Source organism: Carcharodon carcharias, chromosome 25, assembly GCF_017639515.1.
Source record: "Carcharodon carcharias isolate sCarCar2 chromosome 25, sCarCar2.pri, whole genome shotgun sequence".
Classification (NCBI taxonomy): Eukaryota; Metazoa; Chordata; class Chondrichthyes; order Lamniformes; family Lamnidae; genus Carcharodon; species Carcharodon carcharias.
Genome location: NC_054491.1, coordinates 22,024,664 through 22,048,797, shown reverse-complemented (window position 1 = coordinate 22,048,797; position 24,134 = coordinate 22,024,664). Strand labels below are relative to the sequence as shown.

Sequence of the window (24,134 nt, the reverse complement as noted above, 5' to 3'; positions counted from 1 at the left end):
AACTGGACAAACTGAAGGGGAACTGCAAAATTTATTTCTGACAAGGGAAATGTGTTTAAATGGAATAGGCTGTGGAGGGCAAGGGAACAGTGTGAGAGGCCTCTCGCACATGGCTCACCAGGACCCAGGCAAAGACCAATGCCTCCATGCGCAGGATGATTCAGGGGGACATAGACTCAGCCTGGATTGGCCGTTTGAATTTGGGGTGTACACAGGCATTAGCACTAACAGAAGGAATAAAAACTGAGGAAACTTCCATAAAGTGCAACTATACATATATTGACAAGTGTGCAGCAACAATGGGCAGTAATAGTGCACCCGTACCACCAGAGTGAACTCAGAATTACTTAATTTCTTTGCCTATCACTAGTAGTAGTCTAGTTGGTTCCCTGACATCTGCAGCAGCGATGCTGATCACTATGACCTCTTGGCTCTGATGAGGCTCGAGCCTGGATGACCCCGGCTTTCTTTGGCTCTCCCATTCCAGGGCACATGCACCCTCAGTGGTCCCAGAGACTGGAGCTGATGGGGTCATAGACAGAGGGGACTTGGAACTCCTGGACACCCTTGGAGAGTCTTCAGTGGAGCTGCCAGGGGTGTCCGTCTGTTGCTCCTCCTCCCTTTGGGTGCCTGAGGGTCTCTCTCTGACTCCCTGAGGGGACAGGGCACCTGGGTGGAAGTCAAAGTGCCCCGTCCTCCCCTCGTGTAGCTCCTGCAAAAGCTTGCTCATGGCTACAGCGATGGGCTGCAGATCTGTGCGCATCTCCATGGCGTCTGCCATCTTCTCCATGCAGACCTCAATGTGTACACATGTCGGTACCACTACATAAGAGAGAAGGCTGATGGACTCCTCCTCCTCACATCCATTTTGTTGAGGGCCTCTGACACCTCTGCCTGATGTCCCTCCACCTCTCGCTGCATCTCCAACATCTAGTCCAGGACTGCTCCCAGAGGCTTGTCATCTGACCCTGACTTAACAGAGGCCTCTTCCCCAGCAGTCCTCTAAGCGCCATGACCTGGGCTCTCCCTGTCTTCTCCTGCTAAGGACACTTGTCTATGCGGTGACCACCAGATGGTGAGGTCCAGCCTAAACTAGATCTAGTGCCCACCAAGGCGTGTGTCCCTGACCTGGTGGATGGTGCGGGTGACTGATGTGACAGCTCTACAGGTAAGAATTCATCGTCGTTGTCATCCTACTCACTCCTCTGTGGGATGAAGCTGGGGCTGGACTCAGGTTCGGGATCTGGCCTCACCTCCTTCCTGCTGGCACATGTAATGGAAAGAATGAGTGACTGGATGGGCTGCCTCCTACATTGCACCGAGCATCCCGCTTAGGTTTCTATGTGCCGAGATTAAGCTTCCTCACGAGATGGCTGGGGGAGGCTGGCCTCACTGTCACCACAGGAGCAGTCACGCTCCTCCCCTGCCAGCCCGACAGCCCCTCTCTGTACTCTGAGAGGGGGTGGAGATTGGGCATTCTGCTTCTTGTCTTCTCTTTCTCGCCCGTGTTGAACGCTAACTTGTCTTGCTAAGGAAAAGAAAATGGTCCGTGAGCACTTGCGATGCAGGTGACGTTTGCATGCTGCCAATCTTCACCACCAACCCATTGGCAACTGTATGTCATATGAAAGCTGCACTGCTGCAAGTCCCCAAGGGAACTTTAGTAGCACCCTCCAGAGCCATGAGCTCCAGCAACTAGGAGAACAAGGACAATAGAGGTACAGCAGCAGCAGCGTCTGCAGTTGCCCTCTATGCCATCCCCCATTCCCCAAAAAATTTGAGCCCTTGATGTGGCTGGGTCAGAGACCCGCAGTCACCTCCCTACCTGCAGACTACATGGACTGTAGTGAGGCTATGATGGAGCACCCCAGCACATTGTGAAGGGCTTTAATGCATGGGCAGCACAGATGGTGGTCTTTCCATTGAAACACATGTCCCAGTTCCCATTCAGAGAGCTGAGTATGGGGAGAAGAGGGTTCACTTACCCTGGTGGTGCGGATGAGGTCATTCATCCTTTTCCTGGGTGGCCATCCTGTGTGTAGAGTTGGCACTCACCAGCCTGGTGATTGCCTCCCATGCAGGATTGGTGAGACTTGTCGGCCCCCTCCTCCTATCCCTCAGGCAAAGGACCTCCCTCGTGTCCTCCACTATGTTCAAAAGTGTGTGCAGGGATTCATCGCTGAGCCTTGGGGCCGCTGCTGGTTGGCTCCTGCTTGCCCTGTCCTGCTCCAAAGTCCACCGCATGATGAATGAATTGTTGTCCAGGCGCCTTTTAAACGTGGTGCTGGATATGACAGCGCACGACTTCCTACTCGCCCCTCTGCGCGACTCATTGGGAAACCTCCGGCTGCACGATTTATGATGCCAGTGTTGCGCAATTTAGCGTGTTTTCCCACTAGGCTCTGCAGCGGAAAACACTCCCGCTTCCCACCCCTGCCATGGAACTTAGGCCCGGAGCAGATGATTCTGCCTGTGAATTGGGTTTGTTGATAATAGTTGTTTCTGCTAGACAGTTGTCCTATCCAGTTCACCTAGCTGCTTGTGGCAGTGCCCTTGTATTTATTCACTAGTTGGTGATGCCTCCATATACTTGATCAATTCTGGAGGTGATTCCACACAGTAATTACTGCTAAGGAAGGATCTGTACTCTCTACATTCTCCTTTTTCATGAGTGATTTTGATGCCGAACAGCTCATCCAACAAGTTAACCTAGGGCCGCAGGCTTGCTAGAGTTCACTGTTGTGGGAAAGTTTGCTAAATGTGACTTTGAGACATAGTGCTTCACACAGAATGAGCCTCATTCCATTGAATGATGGATTTTGTGAAGGTAGCACTGGAGAGTAACACCTTAACATAGTCTCACCCACTAAACTGGGGAAATGTTCCTTTCACAGGTAATCAGTCTTGCTGCAAAGGAACAGGACTACATCATTCTGCACCTTGATTCGATTAGATCATGGCTGATCTGTATATCAACTCCAATGCCTTTGCTTCGTATTCCTTAAGACCCTTACCCAGCAACATTCTATTGATCACAGTCTTGTACAATCCTGAACAATCTATCTGTAATTTTTAGATTATCCCACCAGAAGAAATAATTTCTTTCCTTCTATCAAATTCCATTATTATTTTAAAAACCTTGATCGGATCACCGCTCAATCTTCTAAACTCAATGTGTTCATTCTGTTTGATACAACATGGTTTATTCAATGTAGGTGAATATGAGATCGTTAACTTAGAACCTAAAAAGGATAGATCAGAGTACTTTGAAAATGGTGAAAAGCTAGAGACAGTGGAGGTCCAAAGAGACTTAGGGGCCCTTGTACATGGATCATTACAATGCCATAAACAGGTACAGAAAATAATTTTAAAAAGGTTAACGAAATACTGGCTGTTTTCTCTAAAGGACTGGAGTACCAGGGGGTAGAAGTCATGCTTTAGATAGTCATGCTACATATATAGATCACACTTGGAGCTACTGTGAGCAATTCTGGGCACCACACTTTAACAAGAATATTTTGGCCTTGGAAGGAGTGCACTGTAGATTTATCAGAACGATACCTGGGCTAAAGGGTTAAATTCCGAGTTGAGATTAAACAAACTAGTTGAATATACTGTATTCGCTTTTCACAACGCAGCTTGCTGTACATCGAGGAGACCAAACACAAATTGGGTGAATGCTTTCAGTTCAGTTGGCAAGTTTGACCCTAAGTTCCCAATTATTTGTCCTTGATTTCTCCACCTTGCTCTCACACTGACCTCTCTGTCCTTAGCTCTTTACATTTGAGCTTCTTCGGAGCAGTGCAAACTCAAGGAACAGCACCTTATCATTCAGTTAGGTATTTTACAGCCTTCAGCACACATTAGTTCAACAATTTGAGAGCATAACTTCTGTCCCCACTTTGTTTCCTTTTTCTTTGCAGGTTTTGGTTTTAGATTGTGGCTGTTCATCTGTTCATGATTCTGCCATTCCCCACCTCCTCTAGATTCATCAGGCTGCATTTTACTGTGGCGGTCAGATGCCCTGCCACCCCACATACCAGCCCTCCACCCCCCAGAAGGAAAGTTGCTGGAAGCCAACTCACGCCATACAACCCCCCCACCCTCCGCCCCGCCCCACCACCGTAACATGCTGCAAATTAGCTAACAGTGAGACTTCTGCCCCTCATTGGGGAAGAAGCCCCACCCTCGGAAGCTGCCAGCCAATCTGATTGACCGGCAGGTCCAGCAGTTCTGGCAGCGCCCAGCCAGGTCCCAGGAAGAAGGCCCATGAATCCCGGAGTGAGTTAATTCTGGGGTATTAGGTGGGGAGAGTTTTGCCAGCTTAGGGAGGAGGCAGGGGGGCTGGGAATGTGGGTTTTGGAGAGCAGGAGGGTATTTTCTTTAGCGGTGGGGGGTTGGGTGGCTGCAATGCACAAAGGCCAACCCCACAGATAGTATACCCCCTGCCTGCCTGCCCTTTTAAAACGTCTTTTTAAAAAAAAGGCCAGCCCACTCCCACCCACCTGCCCACATCAACCCTATTATGGTCTGGGCAGCATATTATCAGGGTCCATTGGCTTGTTAATGAGCTCAATTGACCCTTAATTATTGTTTTTAAACCTGGCAGGCGGGTGCTGATTTCGCCGCCCACCCACCTGTGTTATGGGGTTGAGCTCGGGGGTGGGGGGGTGTTGGTGGGCTGGGCACCCGCTCTATTCTATATTCCATCCTGCCGAAAGCATGCCCAACAGGGGCACGTAAAATCCAGCCCATCTTTTTCTTTCCTTGACCCATTAGCACTGCCTTTGGCTTTGCACCACCAACTCTTTTGTTATTTAATCTCTCTTGCCTTCCACCCTATCACAGACTTTCTCTTTTTGTTCATTTTCCCACCTGCCCCCTTTCAATTGCTTAAAACTTTTCTAGTTTTTCTCTGCTCTGATAGAAGGTCATCGATCTGGAACGTTAATTCTGTTTCTCTCTCCACAGATGCTGCCTGGCCTGCAGAGTTTTTTTTGTTAGTATTTCCTGCTTATTTTTAAATAATGTAGGACTGTATTCTCGGGGATTTAGCAGATTTAAGGGTGACTTGATTGGAGTTTTCAAGATATTAAGGAGAACATTAGATTGGATTGGGTGAAACTATTTCCGCTAGGGAACAGAGCCTAAAAATTAGAGACAGATCTTCCAGGAGGGAAATTAGGATATACACAAAAAGGGCAGTAGAAGTTTGGAACTCTCTTTTACAAATGGCAATTGAATCCAGATCAATTGTTAATTTTAAAAATGGAGATTTGTAGATTTCTGCTAACCAAGGGATATGGAGAAAAGGCAGGTATATGGAGTTAGGGGGATACATGGAGTTAGGTCACATAGATCCTCCATGATCTCATTGAATTAAGGAACAGGTTCGAGGGGCTGAATGGCCTCCTCCTGTTTCTATGTTCACTTTGTTAAATTGCTAAGAATTGGATTTTTAAGTCCAAGTCGGGAACAAGCAACCGTGCTATTAATTTGTGGTTTGGGTGCACAATCACTACTCTGCCTGTCTTGGACAGAATTGCAAAGATTGCTTAAATGTCACCGCTAAACTCTGAAGCAATGTAGAAATGACATCATTGTGAAAAACAAGCCTGAACCCATCTAAACGATCTTTCGGCCACTACCAAGAAACCACCAAAATAAATAAATTTGCCTGTATACTTACTGATGTACAGGTTTGTAATAAGCAATTCCTGGAGGAGGAATTGGAGCAGCATAGAATGGTACAGCACAAGAGGAGTCCATGTAGCCCATCACGCCAATGACAGCCTTATGAAAGAGCGAGGCAATTCTCCCACTCCTCCCACTGCCCATTGCCATATCGCTTCAATTTTTTCCCCTTCAAGTGAAGGGTATTTTCCCCAATTCCTTTTTGAAAGTTACTTCCACCACTCTTCCAAAAATATAACAACTCGCTGTGTAAAGAAAATTCTCATCTCCCCTCTGGTTCTTTTGCCAAAGCTACATGTACATTGATCTACGTTTAATAGTTGATGGGTGAGTATATTTAATGCTTCTTTAAATGAAGGAGAAAGGAATAGAAGGATATGCTGATAAAGTTAGATGAAAATGGGGAGGAGAAACACCAGCATGCACCAGTTGGGCTTAATGGTTTGCCATCTGCTGTAAATACTACGTAAATTTACATTTTTTTGTGTTTTTTTTTGTTTTAATGGGTTGGAAAGGGGATATTTTCCAATTTATCTGACCTTGAGTGTGTCCAAAGGGCAGGTGAAAGCCAAACTTGCTCTATTCTGCACTAAGGTGTGGGTTGTAGGGAGTTGGTAGCATAGTGGTAATGTTACTGGGTGAATAATCCAAACGCCAAGGCTGATCCTCCAGAGACATGAATCTAAATCCCAGCAGGCCAACTGGGGGAATTTAAATTCAATTAATTACTAAACATAGAATAATCTCATTAATAATGATCATGAAACTACAGAATTGTCATAAGAACCCATTTGATTCACTAATGACCTTCAGCAGAGGAAATCTGTTGTTTTAACTGGTATGCCTTATATGTGACTCCAGACCCACAGCAATGTGGCTGTCCCTTAACTGCCCTATGTAATGGCCTAATAAACCTTTCAGTTGTGTTGAACTGCGACAGAGACAAGCACTGTCGGTATACCCACAGCACACAGACAACAGTGGTTCAAGAAGGTGACTCACCAGCACCTCCTCAAGGACATCACATCCCAAGAATGTTGAAAAGTACAAAATAAAAAAAATCCTAATCCAAGTCTCAGAAAAGAATCCACCGGTGAGACAATAACACTTTCCGTATGAGTCATCCTTAACATGAGATTGTCAATTTTTGTCCAATTCTGAGACTGTCATTTACTTAGGAGCTGTTCAGAGACACACAGAAACAACCCATTCACCCCAACAGATTCATGCTGCTTGTTTGGATCCTAACCTGGGCTGGCCTTGGCAGGTGGGAAGAGAAGGAATCAGGAGCAGAGTCAAGTGGCCTCCAATAATCCCTGGTGGGGAATAACATTGACAGTGGCCTGAGGAGGGAAGGTGAAAAGAGACAGTGGGGAAATGGGGAAAAATGATGTGATGGTGGAGGTAGGATTATTCAGGAAACAATGAGAAACCGAGCAAATAATCTATGCAGATCACAGAATCACAGAATCACACAGTGCAGAAGAGGCCCTTCGGCCCATCGAGCCTGCACCGACATGTGAGAAACACCTGACCTACCCAATCCCACTTACCAGCACTTGGCCCATAGCCTTGAATGTTATGACGTGCCAAGTGCTCATCCAGCTACTTTTTAAAGGATGTGAGGCAACCAGTCTCCTCCAGCCTTCCAGACAGTCACCATCCTCTGGGTAAAAAAGTTTTTCCTCATATCCCCCCGAACCTCCTGCCCCTCATCTTGAATTTATGTCCCCTCGTGACTGACCCTTCAACTAAGGGGAACAGCTGCTCCCTATCTGCCCTGTCCATGCCCCTCATAATTTTGTACACCTCGATCGGATCGCCCCTCAATCTTCTCTGCTCCAGTGAAAACAACCCATGTCTATCCAACCTCTCAAACTTAAATGTTTGATCCCAGGCACATCCTGGTGAATCTCCTCTGTACCCCTTCCAGTGCAATCACATCCTTCCTTATAATGTGGTGACCAGAACTGCACACAGTGCTCCAGCTGTGGCCTCACCAAGGTTCTATACAACTCCAACATGACCTCCCTACTTTTGTAATCTATGCCTCGATTGATAAAGGCAAGTGTCCCATATGCCTTTTTCACCACCCCATTAACATGCCCCTCTGCCTTCAGAGATCTATGGACACACACACCAAGGTCCCTTTGTTCCTCAGAACTTCCTAGTGTCATGCCGTTCATTGAATACTTCCTTGTCAAATTACTCCTTCCGAAGTGTATCACCTCACACTTTTCAGGGTTAAATTCCATCTGCCCATTTGATCATCCTGTCTATATCTTCTTGTAGCCCAAGACACTCAACCTCACTGTTAACCATCCGGCCAATCTTTTGATATTGAAACCTGAATCAAAAACAAAGAATTGCTGGGATTTGGCTGACAGGACTTTATGCAAGTCCAAAAAGGGAAAGAAATACATCAGAAACATTAAAAGTGCAAAAATTCAACTGAGAGTGCAATGGCTGCTGTTAATACAGTTTGGTTTACCCATTCTTCCTGTATTCTCTGGCTCATACTTTGGAAATCATGTGGAGTGCTCCTCATTCCCAGTGGCAATTCTGCTTTATTCAGAAAGCACATACAATAAAAAAATGCATGCTGCCCTGTTTTTTTGGGGATTATATAAATGGAATTGAGCTCTTCAATGGAGGTTGTTGAAGGACAAGGGGATCACTAACAGCATGGTCGCTGGGAGCTACCATCAAGCTCAGCATTAGGGGATGAGCCAATGCTTACGAGTCCATTGATGGACCTGTCCATCCAGGCCTGATCTGATCACTTTCCCTCCCTTGGTTTCTGCCCCCAGGTGTGACTTTCATAAAAGCCAGCTCCAAGCATGATTCTGTCATCAGGACAGGGCTACATTTTAGGTTTTAAATTGGTGCCTGATGCTCCGCCAGGTTTCTCACCAGAGGCAAAATATTCTGATTGAGAAGATTTAGGAGTTCAAGGCAAAGGATATCGAAGAACTCTCTTTGTACTGTGGAGACCGACATGTTACAGGTGTATTGTGTAGTATAAGAGTGTTCAGCATAGCAAGGGTTAATGTGGGACTGGAGAACAGTACCACTTACAGTGTGATGTAGAGAGGCACATAACAGTAGACTGTGTGTAGAGAGAGTCTGAGAGGTCAGCATGAAGATAGCACCCAGATGGGACTATACTCTGGAGATATGTTTACAAGAACATAAGAAAAAGGAACAGGAGTAAACCATTTGGCCCCTTGAGCCTGCTCTACTATTCAACAAAATCATGGCTGATCTTCTTGTGTTTTGATTTTCACATTCCCATCTAACCTCGCTAACCTTTGGTCCCCTTGCCTAACAAGAATCTGTCTACCACTGCCTTAAAAATAATCAATGACCCCACCTCCACCACCTTCTTTATAGTTGTATGTTAATAATAAACAGTTTACGTTCAACCACACAAGCCTCCAGATCTCTTAGTGAGACACCAAATAACCTTACAACATGGTGGCAGTGGTCTTTTTAATTCTTAGACTGTGAACACAGAATTAGCGAACAAAGCTGGGGTTTGAAGTTAACAAACCTCAAGAGAGGCCAAGATTTCCAACTTGGTCCTCTGTTTCTCTCTTTGTCCATGACTGCCTCTCTGTTTCTTTGTTCTTATGTGTGTCTCACCTTCTGTCTCTTGTGTTTTCTTTCTTTCTTAATTGCTTTCTTTCCTTTCATTCTCTCTGTCTCTTTATTTTTTTCGGTATAGGCTAAGGCTGTTGGGACTGCTCCAGCAGAAGGAGTAATGGAGGCAGAATCCATAATAGTTTAAAAAGTTGTGGATAAACGTTTTGAAAGAAAGAGCGGAATGCAGCTAAATGGGTAACTAGAGAGCTGTGTTCTGAAACCTTTCTGAATCTGTTTCTCTCTCCTCCTCCTCAGTCTGTTTCAGCCCATGTCCCCCTCTCCATTTTCAATTATTATGCATTTGCCTGTCTCCTCCTGGTCTGTTTACTCTTCCTCTTTTCTTTGCCTGTTTCATTATCTTTCACCTCTTCTGGCTGTGTGTGTGTGGGTCTCACTCTATCCTTCACTTCCTCTTTCTGTCTTACACTGCCTCTCCTCCAGTCCATCTTTCTGTCTTATTCCTTCTTCCTTTCTCACTCAAATTGTTATTTACAGTCACATATGTCCATTTCACAGGCCAAAAGACCTTTCAACCAAGGTTTAAAGAAATAATGATCGATCAATCTAAAAACTTGCACCTGACCTGGGGGTAGAGGCACCTCTTACCATAAGAGTTCTTGATTATTGTGAAAAGATTAATTTTTCCAACTGGGATGGAGCCAAGCATCTGCCTGGATGGAGATCAAAGAGTCAGTTTGTGTGGAAAATGATGTGAATCCACAGGGAGGGTGGGAGAGCCACTAACATTCTGTATTGCAGCCAACTACACATCATGAAGGCAACTTTCATGCTTATCTCTGTTTATATAAGAAAATAAATGGGGCCCACTGAGCTTGAGTGTGTGCAGTCAACCAGGCCAAAGAATCAGGGGTGAGATGAGGAGAATCTTTTTTTTGCTCTGCCTGAAAGGCCAGTGGAAGCAGATTCATTAGTAACTTTCAAAAGGGAATTGGATAAATACTTGGAAAGGAAACATTGATAGGGCTACAGGGAAAGAGCAGGTGAGAGTGAAACTAATTGGATAGCCCTTTAAAAGAACTGACACAGGCACGATGAGCCTAATGGCCTCCTTCTGTGCTGTGTGTCATGTTAGACGTCAGCCACGACTCAGTGAGTAGCACTCTTGTCTCTGAGTCAGAAGGTTTTGTGGTTAAATGCACTATAGAGACTCGATTGCAAAATCCACATTGACACTCCCAGTGCCAGTACCAAGGGAGTGCTGTACTGTCAGAGGTGCCAATTTTCAGCTGAGATGTTAAACTAAAGCCCTATCTGCCCTCCCGGTTGGATATAAAAAACACCATGACATAATTTGAAGAAGAGTAGAAGGGTTATGTCTAGTGTCCTAGACAATATTTATCCCTCAGTGACAGCTCCACTATAACTGTTCCCAGAGTGTGGGAGGGGGTAAAATTCACCTTGTGTATCTTCAGCATTTTAGAGTAATGTTTTGTGTGTGTGTGTGTGCTTAGTGATAATGGTTTGGCTCATTTTATTTCCCCCTGCTTCTGTTTGTGAAGTACAACAGTCCACAATAATAAATGGAGCCTGCCTAATTTCCATGGCTGAATGCAAAACACAGCAGGAAATATGAGACTGAACCATTTTGATTCCTTCCCCCTGCTTGTTTTAATTGACTAGTTGTAAGAGTGGCCATCAGCCAGTGCTTTTGCCAATTAGAGCAGTACAGTGATTCTCTGCTATTGGCTGCCCAGTGCTGGTGACATTTAAGCATGATTGGGCGAGGTGTGTACTTGATGGAGAGCAGCCCGCTGACAGAGAATGGAACGTGAAAGGAAGAGAAACCAAAGAGGAAAAAAATAAGCACAGCTGGAACAAATGGAGTTTAAAGACACAGCCTTCCTTTCTGTTTTGTTTCCAAGAATGAAGATGTTATACTCCCATCAAAACCCAGAGGGCCTTATATTAGCAGAATTATGGTGGAGCTCCTCCCACCCTGAATTTACCCAGCAACAGACAGAGCCATCTGATTCCAGGGATGCTCCTGATTTGATTCAGGGTTCGGGGCACTGGTAGAATCTCTGTAGATTGTCCTCAGAACCTTTGGGTTGAGGAAGAGAAAACCAACCAGGGTTCCAGCACCCAGCAAAATCTTTTATGCACCTGGCAACAACTTATCTCACATTATTATCAGCAAGCAGGTGCCTGATATTTATGCATGCACGCTTGTTGGGTGAGGCTTGGTTTAGGCTTAGCTGTAATGCCCTCCCTAGTCGAATGGCCCATCCACACTCACCATCTGCGCTCTCACATGATTGACCAGTTAGGTGTGGTGGTATAGGGAACTGCAAACAGCAAAAGATCTCAACTTTTGGAGATTGGTAGATGGGCTGATTTACCAGAGTTTGGGGCCCAGGTAGCCGCAGACATGGCTGCCAATGGTACAGCAATGGAAATCAAGTGATGCACAAGAGGCCAGTATTGGAAAAGTGCAGAGATCCCTGAGGGATATGGAGCTGGAGGAGGTTACAGAAACAGGGGTGGGGTTGGGGGGGCACGGGGGGGGGGGGGGGGGGGGGGGGGGTGGGGGGGTGGGTGGGGGGTGGGGCGGGGGGGCGCGGGGGGTGGGGGGGTCGGGCGGGGGTAGGGGGGGTGGTGCGGGGGTCGGGGTGGTGAGACACGGAGGGATTTGAAAACAACGGAGAAAATTTTAAAATCGAAGCATTGCTGGACTGGGGACCAAAGTGGATTAGCGAACACAGGAGGTGATGGTGAGTAAGACTTGATGCAAGTTAGGATACTCAGTGAGGCAGCAGAGTTTTGAATGAACAAACCACTGAACGAAATAAGCATTCCATTGTGAAGCCAATGCTATGAAGGAAGAGAAAGAAAGATTTGCATTCATTTAGTGCTTTCCACAACCATTGGACATCCCAAAGCACTTTACAGCCAAAAGTGCTTTTTGAAGTGTAGTCACTGTTATAATGCAGGAAACACAGTAGCCAATTTGCACATAGCAAGCTCCCAAAAGCAGCAATGTGATAATGACCAGATAATCTGTTTCTGTGATGTTGATTGAGAGCTAAAAATTGGGCAGGACACTGGTGCAAACTTCCCTGCTCCTCTTCAGAATGGTGCCCTGGCATCTTTTATATCCACCTGGATAGGTAGGTGGGGCCTCAGTTTTACATCTTATCTGAAAGGCAAAATCTCTACCAGTGCAGCACTCCCTCAGTACTGCACTGGAGTGTCAGCCTTGATTTATGTGTTCAAGGCCTGGAGTTGGACTTGAACAACTGAGCCAGGGCAACTGACACAGTTCAAGAAAGACCACCTTCACAGGTAACAAGGGATAGGCAATAAATGCTGCCTGATCAGCTTTCCCCAAATCTTAAGAACAAAGATTTTTTTTTTTAAAAAAACTGCCCGATTGTCCATTGCCAACTGAGAACGGAAGCAGAGGGTCATTGAATGCCTGTGGTTTAGTAAAGATGGTGAGTGCAGCCTCTCTGGCTCCCTTTGAACTGATGTCTTGGCCACAGTGCAGGGACCCACTTCAAAGGCCGAAACATCTTAACTGAGCCTGTTTCTGGTGACCACGTGGGCTTTTAGCTGCTTTGTTGGTGGTTTCTCTCTGATGAAAGGACAACTCTGCTGCTCATATTGGCTGCATTGTCGGCTAAGTGCGCGGAGGTTACAGGATGACCATTTCTTTATATAAAAAAACAAATTAAAAAAGGGAAAGTGCAAATAGATTCTTCATGTGTCGTATTAGTCAGTAGAATTTAGGTTAGGCAGTTCTGAGGTGACTCACAGTTTCTATGTAAAGCCAGCCCAGTAAAATTTGGTCTCCTCAAGAACTACATCGAGTCTGCAACAGTTCATGCGGTCTAATTGGTCTATGCTGATGTTATGCTCTACACAAGTCTCCTCCCACACCTCTTCACCTCACCCTTTCTTTTACTTTCTCTCTCATGTGTTTATCGAGCTTCCCCTTAAGTGTAGCTATGCTATTCATCTCAAACACTCCTTGTGGTAGCAAGCTTCACATTGTAACCACTCTCTGGGTAGAGATGATTCTCCTGAATTCCCTATTGGATATTTCACTGGCCATCTTATAATTGAGGCCTAGTTTTGGAACAGAAACTATGAATTGCATCATTTGCCCATCATTCTCAGTGGGTTGGGGGAGGGGCCATTTGGGGAAAAACGTCACCACCACTAAGTAGGCCTCTACTCCCACGCCAAGTTCTCGTGCAAAAGAAATACAAAGTACAGTAATTAATCAGAGAGAAAAGCAGAATTGTCACTTCCTTCCTTGTCTATTGAAATCGCAAACGAGTTAAAAATTGCTCTAAGTCTTGAGGCATTCTTAGAAGTCAGCTGACACATTTGTGATTGTAGGTGCTGGTGGGCCTGACTAATGTTTGACACTGTAGAGTTCAGAGGATGTATCAAAGGAGCTCGACAGAGTGGAAGGAATTCTGCCCCACTTCCTGTATCCAGCCACTCCGGATTTTGGCTGCTGTTACTCAGAGAGCTAATATTACATTTAAGAGGCATATGTTGGCCTATAATTAGTTAGTTGGTGGTGTTTCAATTGACCTCAAAGCACAGGGGTTGCCAACCCTCCAGGATTGCCCTGGAGTCTTCAGGAATTGATAATTAATTTCCAGGACCCTGCCCCAGGCAAAACTGGGGAGAAAATTATAGGGCATGGAAATAAAACACTATGGTTTTTGTTCATATTTTTCAACACTTTCATTTATTAGTTACAGAAATATTGGAAGTGGGAACAAATTAAAAAAGGAAAAGTGCAAATAGTTTCTTGATGTGTTGTGTTAGTCAGTAGCAGTTTGGGTAGGCTGTTCCAAGGGTGACTCATGGTTTCTATATGAAGCCAATCTGTGTCTCATCCTGAGTAAAATAATGGTCCCTTCTTTTTAAGGGTGTGTTATATAGAATTAGATCGAGTCTACAGAATAGAAACAGGCCTTTCAGCCCATCTGGTCTATGCCAGTGTTTATGCTCCACATGAACCTCCTCCCCCCCCTCTTCATCTTACCTTATCCTCCTATTCCTTTCTCCTTAATGTGTTTATCTGACTTCGCCTTAAATGTGTAGGTTTGACTGGGCAAGTCTGTTAGAGGCAGGGGATCATGTCATGAAATCATGAAATAGAATCAAAGAATGGTTACAGCACAGGAGGCCATTTGGTCCATCATGTCCATGCCAACTCTCTGCACAAGCAATTTAGCTTGTCCCACTCTCTGCGCTTTCCAACTATATCTGCAGTTTTTTTTCCCTTCAAGTATTTATCCAATTCCATTTTGAAAGCCACAATTGAACCTGCTTCCATCGCACTCTCAGGCAGTGCATTCTGAGCCATAACCACTTAGTGTGTAACAAAGCTTTTCCTTATGTTGTCTTTGATTCTTTTGCAAGTCATTTTAAATCTGTGTCCTCTGGCTCTCGACTCACACTCCAAGAAGCAGTTTCTCTGTATCTAATCTGTCTAGACCCTTCAAGATTTTAACACTTCTATCAAATTTCCTTTCAACCTTCTCTTGTCAAATCTAAGTCTCTCAACTCTGAAACCATTCTCGTAAATCTTTTCTGTACTCTCCCTAAAGCCTTCACCTCCTTCCTAAATTGTGTTTCCTATACGCTACTCCAGTGTTTTATAAAAATTCATCATGACTTTCATAATAGGCAACAAGTCAAGCTCCCAGATGAATAACTAGTGAGCACTAATCCCGCTATCAGAAGAGATTTCTATATGGATATAGATCAGTTCCATGAAACAACCAAAACAGTGGCATCAGTTGTTTTAATGATAAAGTGCAACTGGTTGTACTCGGTCATGTACAATAGGTGGATTTTCACCTCAGTCTTTTGGAGAGCTGGTATTTTTCCTTTTCTCCTGTTCTGCCCTTCACCCTTAAGGGGGAAGTGTACAGTGACCCAACAGCATGCAATATCCACATGACCATGAACCTCAGCCAATCAATGCCGCTGTAACCATTTTAAATCTACAAATGGACATACATCCATTATACTTCTCCGCTCTTGGATCCATAAGCCACAACTTAAGACAAACTGCAGTAAGATGGTTTGGGTTAAATGAGCTTTGAAACAGGGCAGTATTTTTTTTGTTTATTTATTCATGAGATGTGGGAATTGCTAAGTGGGCATTTATTACCCATTCCTAATTACCCCTTGAGATGGTGGTGAGCCGACTTCTTGAACCACTGCAGCCTGTGGGTTAAAGGTGCTGCCACAGTACTGTCAGTGAGAGAGTTCCAGGATTTTGACAGCAACGATGAAGGAACAGCAGTATATTTCCAAGACAGACTGGTGTGTGACTTGGCGGGGAACTTGGGGACCCAGGCTTTGAGTAAGTTCAAGACTGAGATCAATAGATTCAGCATATTAAAAACATCAAAGGATATGGGGATGGTGCAGGAAAATGATGTTTGAGGTAGAGGATCAGCCATGATTTCCCTGAAGGGTTGAATGGCCTCCTCCTGCTCCTATTTTTTATGCTCTTATGATGTTGTTCTCATGCACCTACTACTCTTGTCCTTGTCACAGAGGTTATGTATTGGGAAGGTTGTTGAAGGAGCCTTGGTGAGTTCCTGCAGTGCATCTTGTAGATGGTACACACTGCTGCTGCTATGCATCGGTGGTGGAGGGAGTAAATGATTTTTAAGGTGGTGAGTGGGGTGCCAATCAAGTGGGCTGCTGTGTCTTGGGTAGTATCAAGCTTCATGAGTGTTGTTGGAGCTGCACTCATCCAGGTAATTAGGAAGTATTCAATCACACTCCTGACCTGTGCCTTGTAGGTAGCCTGGATTAGGCTGGTCTGTGATACCCTCAAGCGCTCCCCACCCACCCCTGCTCACCACACCCCTCCCACACCCTCCAAACTATGCAGGCAAATAACACATACCAGCTATACACACAAATGATGCAGAGTCATTTGGAACATAGGGCAGCTGACACGCTGTAAAACATAACATGAGTCAGTGCCCACAGGAAAAGAGGAGGGTAGAGTATTACAAAGTAGTTAAAGCCCAGAAACAGACCATTCAGCCCAGCTGGTCCATGCTGGTGTTTATGCTTTTTCTGAGCGTCCTCCCATCTTCATCTAATCTCATCAACATATCTCCCTCTCCTGATTAAATACATCTTTTTTGCTTCGGCCACTTCTTATGGTGGTAAGTTCTACATTCTAACCACTCTGTTTGATTAAAAAAAAGTTTCTCCTGAATTCCCTATTGGATTTATTGGTGATGACTTGCGTGAGTGACTCACCCCCGATTTGATGTCATCGGCAAATTTTGAGTTATTGGGGAGAAAAGAAATATCCAGGAGAACAAGGTGAATTTACAACATTGAGCTGAATTAACTGGGCATGGCACTATAACAAGTCTACTTCTAAAATAAATAATTTGCATTTATATAGAGCCTTCGGCATCTTCAGGATGTCCCGAAGTGCATTACAGTTTGTGAAGTACCTTTCTGAAGTTTAGCCACTGTTGTAATGTAAGAAACACAACAGCAAATTTATACATAGCAAGCTCCCACAAACAGCAATGTGACAATGACCAGAACTATACTTGTCCCAACTATTCCACAGAATTGCTCGGTAAATCATCTCATTTCAGATGCTGACCACCAGGAGATGTAAGATGTCCATTGGGGCTGATTGATTCATTATTTTCCAGCCCCCCTCAACCACTCCCCTAGTTGGTAGAGAAATGCCTTCCTTTGCTTGGGGTCCTCCTCCCACCTCAAACATTCCCCTAATATACTTCACCCAACTGGTCACGGTTAAGCCTAGGCAATGGGTTCTAGCAGGAAATTCCACAGCGGAAAAATGTTCCAGGTGTTCCCAAACCCTATCTATGTACACACACATAGGACTGGGCTTACTGGATAATGAAATGATAACAGAATATGCTGGAAAAACTCAGCAAGTCTGACAGCATCTGTGGAGAGAGAAACAAAGTTAACGTTTTGAGTCCAATATGACTCTTCTTCAGAACTGAAGAGAGGTAGGAATGTGATGAGTTTTATGCTGTTGATAAAGGGAGACGGTCAGGTAGAGCAAAAAGAGAATTATGTCATAGAACACAGGCAAAGGGAGAGGTAATGATAGTATTAAAGACCCAAAGCTTGGTCAGAGTAAGTGTTAATAACAGAATAAAGGTCAGCACTGTCTGAAATTAAAATAGCAGAATGTGTTATTAACAGAATAAAGGACAGCCCTGTCTGAAAGCAAAAACATGAGAACAAGATACAGACTGGCACTTGGTAGGGGGGAAATCAAAATGGAGGACAGAGTTCATGGCCTGAAGTTGTTGATGTCAGTGTTGAGTCCAGAAGGCTGTGAAGTGCCTAATCGGAAGATGAGGTGCTGTTCCTCCAGCTTGTGTTGGGCTTCACCTTACTGGATAGTGATTAGGAGGGAAATACTGGCTACATTTGGGTCCTCTTTTTAATCAACTGAGAGTGAAAACAATGGTAGCATGTCTCCTGATATTTCCATTTGCAATCAGCTAACAGTTGCTCAATGGGATGTGCCTAAACTCATTGTATTAGTGGGTCTACCCATCATCATTACTATAAAATAGAAAGAACATTGTAAAACTGAGATTGATCGTTTTTTATTAGGCACGAGTATTAAGGGTTATGGAACCAGGGTGTTAAATGGAGTTACGATAAAGATTAGCCACAATCTAACTGAATAGTAGAACAGCCTTGAGGGGCTGAACGGCCCCTTCTGTTCCCATGCTCCTAAATCAATGCTGAATGCAATCACCGACATCTGTTACACGATATTCCTTTTCTCTCTGTTAAAGGTTGAGTAGAATAAACATGTGGAGCTTGGTGCATTTCAAACTGGGCTCTCTTGCTCTGATCCAGCATTAGCAAGAATACTGTTCCACGCTGGTTTTGTCGAATACCCAGTGACTGGAAGTAGCAGTGTGGGCACCAGCAAGTCAAAAGCTGGATTGATCCCGGCAGGTACGTTTAGTTTAAAAATCTATTAAACTTGTTTGCATTGCTGTGTTAGGGACCACCCTTAAATCTTGACAGGACAACGTGGTCCTATTCTGTATAGTTCCACACTCAAGAGCTGTGCTAACCAGTTAGAAAGCAGACTGTGCATTCAAATAAAACACAACAACATGCATTTATATGGGACCCAAGTGTCACACAGTACTTCACAGGAGACATTAGCATATAAAATTTGACAATGAGCCACATATTAGAGCAGATGACCAAAGGCTCCAGCAAAGAAGTAGGTTTTAAGGAGCATTGTAAAGGAGGCAGAAGGGTTTAGGCAGGGAATTCCAGAGCTTTGGGCTCTGGCAGCTGAAGGCATAGCCACCAATGATGGGACGATTAAATGATGTACAAGTCGCCAGAGTTGGAGGAGTGTAGAGATCTCAGAGGTTTTTGGGTTTGGAGGAAATTACAGAGATAGGGAGAAGCAAGGAATCTGAAAACAATTTTAAAATTGAGGCAATGGCAGACCGGGAGCCCATGGAGGCAGCAAGCGCAGGGGTATTGGGTGAATAGGACTTGCTGTATGTTAGGATATGGGCACCAGAGTTTTGGATGAGCTCAAGTTTATACAGGATAGCAGGTGTATGCCGGCCAGGAGAACATTGGAATATTTGAGTCTGGAGGTGACAAAAGGACATAGCTAAGGCTGCGCATGTGGGTAAATGTACTACCTCAATGCGCATGCAATCCAGCTCAAAATTGTAGCCTGGTTTTCAAATACCTCACTTGCCAGCCAGCCATCTCATCTGTTCAAAGGCTCATTTATAAAAAAATGTTTGCATCAATATCTATTTACAAAATTTTGACAGATTTCATCACACTTTAAAAATCACCTTCCAAAGTGCCAAAGGGACACAAACCAGAAAGTGCGTCAATTTGTGCTGGTTTTTACTGACCTGGCGCCAGTAATTTACAAACATCTACCATTGCACAGACTTTCCCCATACCACTGCAATTAAACTCTGACTGACCACAACCTGTGTTTATTTACATAGCGATTAAACTCTGGGACCTGAAAGGGAAAGCATACCTTAGCAGAGGATAATCATTGTGTTTGCATTCCTTTCCCTTTAAAATAAAGTACCATCCAACTGACTATGACCAAAACCGCAGAACACCCACTTGTTTTGTATATAAACATGTTCCTTTCTCACCACCCCAACCCCATCACATCTCTGCAATTTTTCTTGAAAATTCTGGTATTTAGGGATGGTCCCTCACAAAGACATGTTCCATTTAAAGCGGTCCAAATTCTCCTTAAAGCAATTTGCTTACTTAAAATGTTTAACTTGGAGTTTAAAAGGTAAAGATGTCTAATTGTTAATTCATCACAGCATTTCGAATTCACGATGAAAGATGTTTATTTGTTGTTGTTTGTTTGGACAGTTTAATTTTTCTCTGGAGGAGGAATCCTGATTTTCCTTTTCAAAAGAATGCTGAAGCTCACCCACCCACTTCGAAAAGAGAGCAACCCTTTTTTTAAAAAAAATGTTAATGCAGACAGTCTTGATGAGCATCCTGCAGCCCCATCTTCACTGAAGCAACAGCCACTGGTGGGAGTCACTTGGATCTCCGGTGGTTTGGGTCCAGGTCACTGGGAGCTCATACTGACTGCACTGAAGCCGGGGCTGTCTTGGGTATTGATGTTTGGTGAACTTGGTTTCCTTGAAGTTAACAGAGTTCCAGTTTCTTCAGCTGAGCCCATTTAACTTCTTTTGACAAAAATTAAGTCCTGCTAGGGCATGACTTGGAAGGAGATGGTTAAAAGAAGAATTAACCCTTTACACCCAGTTTAATCTTGTTATTTTATACAATGTGGAAAAAGGGCTTGAATACAACATTTCTTGCTCCAAGTGGTGTGGAAATAGTCATGATTCTTTCACCCTCCTATTCTCTGTCAATATTCTCTTTCCCCTGTCCACTTGAAGACCTGGGCTCACCGCTAAAACAAAACACCAACTGGGACAGAGGATCCATTAGTATCTGGAGCCAATGGCCATTCTGCATGTGTCATTTTCGACACTGTGGGTTGGATTTTCCCTCTGGGGGTGGGAAACCGAAATCGGAACTGTTTCCGAACCTGCTCCCGGCAGGAAGCAGTCACTCATTGGGATTTTTACAGGGGCCGCCTTCTTAATTAACATGGAACGAGGTTCTCCGCCCCCAGTTAAGGATGGGCCCTCAAAACTGGAGGGCCAATCTGATTTGATTCCATCTTGAGAGCAACAGCAGGCTGTGATGGCAGGTAAGTAACAGAGAGGGTGCTTCAACATGGTGGCACCCTCTCAGCAACTTTTTAAAATGTTAATTAAAAGTTGGTGTTGCAGTCAGGCCGCTGCTGTGGGAGTGTGGGTGGAGGGGGAGCAGGAGGGTGTAGACCAGAATCCCTCGACAGGGTGGCATGTGGCTGCTTTCGCACCCAGGAACGGAGGGAAGCCCTCGAGGGCTGCCCGAAGCTCCCTGACCTGCTACTGTGTTCCTGCCACATAAATTAGCCCATGCAAGTGAAGGAAACTGAAGGCCAATTGGAAAATTCCAGTCGCCACCCTCAGTTGGACTTAACAAGGCTCTTACAAGCTTAATCGGCTACCTGCCCCATGAGAACTGGTAGCACCACTGACCCCGATCCCACCTCTGCTAAAATGGCTGGTGCCAGGAAACCAGCACACCAGCTGGCACTGGTATTTTCAGATGCTCTATGCTTCCAATCCCACCCCCAACCCCACCCCCAGATGGGACCCTGTAAATTCATCCCTGAGTGTCAGTCCTTTTCTCGTTCTGCACTCCAAAGGCGTCAAGAGGTATGGGGAGAGCATGGGGTATGATATTGAGATAGAGAATCAGCCATGATCATATTGAAAGGCAGAGCAGCCTCGAAAGGCCGAATGATGTACTCCTGCTCCTATTCTCTATGTTTCTACGGGCAGGATTTTTCAGTCGGCGTGCAGAAGTGGGCCCAACACGGGCGTGTGTGCCAACGTCATCATGCAGCCCCGCGATATTTCATTCGCGCCAGACTCAGCTGCACGCCCGCCGAGATGTAAACGGCTTATTAAGACCATTAAGAAAGTAATTGATGTCATTATTAATGCTGCCCGTCCAACCTTAAGGCTGGCAGGCAGGCGAAAAGGCCAAGTGGCCTTCACGTTTTTAGGAAACCTCATCCACGAGCGGGATGAGGTTTCCTAAAGCTTTTATGAAATAAATTTCCTAAATATAAAACATGTCCCATCTCATGTGACACAGTCACATGAGACCGGACATGTTTAAATACATTTTTAAACCTTTTATTTAATTTTTTGAATATTGATTCAATCTTCCCGAGGCAGCTCCGTGCCTCAGGGAGATTGAAGCGTTCTTTCATGTGCATGCAAGAAAGAGCGCTGGCCCCGACTCTCTCTCCTCCCCCTGCCCGCACAGGCTCATGTATTACGCTGGGAGGGCCTTAATTGGCCGGCCCGCATAAAATGGCGGCGTGGAGCCGATCGCGGGCCCAGCCCACTCACCACCTGAAAAATTCAGGTCTGTCTTTCAGCGTGTGCACTTCTAGCCCAAGTGGGTAGATAATAATCATGAAAGGATTTAAATAGCCTCTTTCACAACCTTTCAGGACATCCCAAAGTGCTTTACAATCGATGAAGTACTTTTCAAACTGTGCTCACTATTGAAAACACACAGCCAGTTTGCAAACTGCTAGTTCCCACAAACAACAATGAGGTAAATGACCAGATAATCTGCTTTTGTGCTGTAGATTGAGGGATTGACATTGGCACAGGGTACTAGGGGAACTCTCTTGTTCTTCTTTGGAATAGTGCCTTGGAATATTTTGCATCCACCTGAGAGGGCAGGTTTAATGTCTCAATTCAGTTTAACAAGAAAGCAAGAAGTAAGGAAGAAATGTTGTATCCAAGCTCTTTCCACATTGTATAAAATAACAAGATTTAAACTGCTTTAACAGCTCAACTGAAAGATGGCATTTCTGATAGTTTGGAATTCCCTCAGTGCTACACGGGGGGTGTCGGCCTGGATATTGTGCTCAAGTCCCTGAAGTGGGATTTGAGGAAACAGGAACCCTGGCCAGTTCTTGCACCCCTAAGTCGGGGCACTGAGACCAGTTGGAGGACCCTGAAAACCACTTCAGCTAAGATTCGCCAACTCCGAGACTTAATCTGGATTTCTTATGTCTCAACCGCTCACTGTATTAACCTGCTGGGACACCTGCGAGCAGACACTTCAGTAATATGCAAACCTTTTAAGCTGGAGATCGTTGAGGAAGGGAGGACAGGCCAATACCATAATATCACCAGAAGGCAGAGCGCAAAATAAGATACATTGATGCTCCCTGACTTAAATTGTGCTTTAGCCAAACTTATGATGAAGTAATGGTGATATCCCTTTAATAAACATCCCTTATGCAGGCGAGGCAGGAAGTGATTCAGGGCCTAGAAATGATTGAATTCTCCTTAAAGAGGAAAAGGAAGAGGAAGATGGTGGTGGCAGGCAACTATTTTATAAAGGGAATGTGTTTGTATAGGAGTGACTCACACTGGTTAATGTCAGCCTCCACCTACACAGCAATGGGTCATTACAGCGCCTTGCAGATCTGTCCCAGATTTGTGTTGTTTTAACTTTTAAAATATTCTTGTTTCCTTTCAGTTCCTTTCCCCTACCCCCAGCCACCTAAAAACACTGACTGTCTCTGGGTCACAGTTCCTGAAGGCATTGACTGTCACTGGAGTACAGTTTTGTATGTCCTGAACTCCTGTAATCCCACAAGAAACTATTGTGTGTGTGAAGCTATTCAGTGAATGTGAGAAGTCACTGGACGACAATCAGGTGCAGGAACTGAGCTACACTGCTCCCAACATAAAGGCACTGGAGCAATTCACCCGATTGCAGCTCCAGCAGACATCAGCTAACAGCACGAGCTGGAGGCACAGGAATTGAATTTGGGTCTTTCTGGTGGGTGAGGTTTAGAACACGAGGAGCACTGACTGTACCAGTGAGTCATTGGGGGAGCCCTGTTTTTATGGTTATGTTGGGAATAATAGGGGAATATGAGGTAATAGTCATTTTGCAGGGTTGATATATAATAAACCTGACAAATCAGGGTAAGGCAATGTGTAACTACAAGCTAATCCAAGATGACAACAGTCTGATGATTATCAATCATGTGCTTTATATCTTAGAGTGTGAACTCTCATTTCTCCAACTCTGACCTTTTGTTCATCCCCCACTCCTTTCAGTCCACCATTGGCAGCCGTGCCTTCAGCTGCAATGGACTAAGATCTGGAATTCCTCCCATATGCAGCAAGACCTGGACAACATCCATGTTTGGTCTGATAAGTGGTAAGTAACATTCGTGCAGCCCAACTACTAGGCAATGACCAGCTCCAACAAGAGCAAATCTAAACATCCCCTGTTGAACTATAAAGGCATTACCATTTCTGAATCCTCTATCATCAACATCCTGGGTTCATCACTGATCAGAATACCCTCCAATGCAACTCATTCCGGCTTTCTGTTAATCTATATCTAATCTATCTTGAACCCCTCGATTAGATTCCAGCCTATATCTCACCCCACAAGAACTCAAGAAATAGGAACAGGAGTAGACCCCATGGCTCTGCCATTCAATACTATCATAGCTGACCTTGGGCTTCAACTCCATTTTCCCACCTGCTCCCCATATCCCTTAATTCCCTGAGAGACCAAAAATCTGTCTATCCCAGCCTTAAATATATTAAACAGTGGAG

At 44.9% G+C, this 24,134-nt stretch overlaps 1 long non-coding RNA gene across 1 annotated transcript in view; it reads left to right on the top strand.

Moving 5' to 3' along the window:
* The window catches only part of LOC121269510, a 31,918-nt gene extending 8,256 nt beyond the window's left edge, over nt 1-23,662 (top strand). The window contains exons 2-3 of the long non-coding RNA XR_005941363.1: nt 18,168-18,333; nt 23,625-23,662. This is a non-coding gene — a long non-coding RNA (uncharacterized LOC121269510). The remainder of the gene's footprint in view (nt 1-18,167; nt 18,334-23,624) is intronic.
* The last annotated feature ends 472 nt before the right edge of the window (nt 23,663-24,134 follow it).